Here is a 2,704-nt window from a genome sequence, read left to right on the forward strand (position 1 = left end):
ATTTATAAGGGGAAATGGGGGGTACTCTACCGAATTCAGGTGTCACTGCCCCACGATTCACCAGTTTAGCTAGAAAAGAGTAAGTGGATCTGTTCTAAAAATGTTAATGGCAAAACAAATTTTTAAGAACAAGGGCAGAAAGATCAAATCCTTCAGTCAAATAAAGAGCACTCAAGGCTACTGTGACAGGTGCAGTAATGTCTCCCGGGGATGTCCCCTCCACCTCCCAGCACCTGCGAACATGCTGTGTTATGTGGCAAGGGGGAATTCGTGTTGCAGTTTACCTAATCAGCTGACCTGATGACAAGGAGGTTCTACTAGATTATCTCAGGAGGCCCAGTGAAATCACTGGCATCATCAGATGAGGAACAGTCAGAATCAGAGAGCCCCCTTGCCAGCCTCCAGGGTGGATGGGGGCCGGAGCCAAGGAATGCAGGCAACCTCTAGCTGCAGGGAAGGCCCGACAAGAGATTCTCCCAGGAGGCGTTGTAAGGAAGGCAGCCCTGTTCAGACCTTGCTTTTAGCCCACTGAGAGCCACATCAGACTTAGGACTTCCAGAACTTTAAGAGAATAAATTTGTGTTATTTTAAGCCACTAAGTTTGCAGTAACTTGTAACAACAACGGGAAACAAATTCAATTCTTCACAAATCCATTTGTCCATACAAAATGAATTGTTGGACAGTGTAGGTTACATACCTACCTGAAATTCAGAGACAGCAAGAGACATATGCCATGATAGGTGTAGCTTTGACACATCCAAAAGCGCAACATATTTTAGGTAATGGGATCTGTTGCTCTCGATGAAGTTCAGGGCATGCTACCTGAAACGTGGCACTTTGGCACTTGGGAAACCAGCAGAAGCATGAAGGTCACGTTCATCTTCCTCTCGATCTTCTCCCCTGAAGCAGGTCATAATGCTACTGAAACTGCAAGGGATTTTGTGCTGAGAGCCAGTTGCTCACCACACAAAGATCCGATTATTTAAACAAAAGGACTGCCAAGGAAGAAAGGACTTTTTTAATATAAACATGTCTTTTCAGAAGAACGGGAGAAGCTACCTCAAATCAATATCTCCAACTAACAGAGACCATGGGTTTTTCAAGGAGGGGCCACGTGCCTTGGGACAGGCCGTGGAGTAACTCACAAGGGGCCACACACATTAGGGGCGGGTTGTGGGATGGTGAGTCATGGCATCAGGAAGTCTGCCCAGGGGCCTTCAGAATCTCAGCTCCTTTGTCTTGAGGAAAATCCAATATTTCTGGGAAACATCTCAAAAGGTCAAGTACTTAGTTAAGGGAGAGGACTTAAGAGTGTTACAGCAAGTGTTACAGCGAGTGGTCCCGAGGACAAACTGAGCAGCCCACAGAGAGTGGGAGAATCAAAGTTTATTCGCCGGCGGGCTCAGAGGGGCCTCGCCACCGAATTCTGAGCACCTAACCTACCCGATTTTCCCACTTTTATTAAGTCGTGGTGGTCTGGGGGTTCAGGTGGTTAATGCCCCCCAGGTAATAGGTTAGTATTATGCTGATGCGGGTCTTCCGTGAGGGATAGGGGTCTCAGGTGGCTGATGTGCCAAGCAACAAATGGGGGTTTTCCCTATCACACTTATAAAATTTATCTGCTGCTCACCACACTACCTTCTCTGAGACTGCCTTCTACCGCACATGCACACGTGCACACACATATATATGCACGTAAGCAGCAGTCAGCTAATACGATGTATTAGGGCTGCCATATCAAAAATTCACAAACTGGGAGGCTTAAACAACAGGGATTTATTTTTGTACAGATCAGAGGCTGACGATCCCAGATCCAGGTGCCAGAGGGCTGGTCCCACCTGAGGCTGCTGTCCTTCGCTTTAGACAGCCGCCTCCTCCCTCTGTGCACGCACTCCCAGCTTCTGCCTGGATAAGATAATTAAGGCAGAATCAAACACTTGACTTGGGAGAGTCAATTCATTTCTTAGCTGAATTTTTCTGTCCATATTTACAATTGAGACACAGGTGATAGGCACTTGGAGGTAAATACTGGCTGAATAAGTCGATTTGAATGGATGTGCTGAAGCACCTATGATTTAGAGGCTGTTTAGGGCCACGCACGTTGAGGAGCACGTCTGTCTGTGCAGAGGTGCAGGGCAGTGGTGCAGAGAAACAGTGACAACCAGGCGGAACGCGTAGCTGTGTCACTCCCCGGTCACTCTCCAGGTCCTAGAACACTGAGCCTTCCCTGGGGAACTTCAAATGCATGTGATACTTTAAAATAGTTCCTCCTTTTGCCTAAGGTCACTCTTGGGTATTAGTTTGTGTCAACCAACATAAATTTGGTTAAGAAACCAAGGACAGGAGAGGAAGGGAGGGCATGCAATCTTCTGGTAAAGTACAGCTTACACTTTCTCTAAACTTCAAGGGGAGAAACACATTTCTGCACAAAATCTAAGCTTAAGTCATAGAATACAAGTTAGACACTAGGCATTGCCAGATTACTGAAGATATAACACTTACCTAATCAGTGTCTGTTTTAATAACTGCATCTTCTTGATTTTCACTGGGATAGAGACTAGGAAGGCAAAATAAGCAACACCACTCACTTCTAATACCTTTATAATATTATTAGTAGAGGCCACAAAATATGGGGAAAATAAACCCAACCTTCTACCTCTCTTTCAACCCTATATAAACCTTAAAAGAGCAACTGAGAACAAT

The sequence above is a fragment of the Propithecus coquereli genome, unplaced genomic scaffold (assembly GCF_000956105.1).
Source record: "Propithecus coquereli isolate 6110/MARCELLA unplaced genomic scaffold, Pcoq_1.0 Scaffold294, whole genome shotgun sequence".
Classification (NCBI taxonomy): Eukaryota; Metazoa; Chordata; class Mammalia; order Primates; family Indriidae; genus Propithecus; species Propithecus coquereli.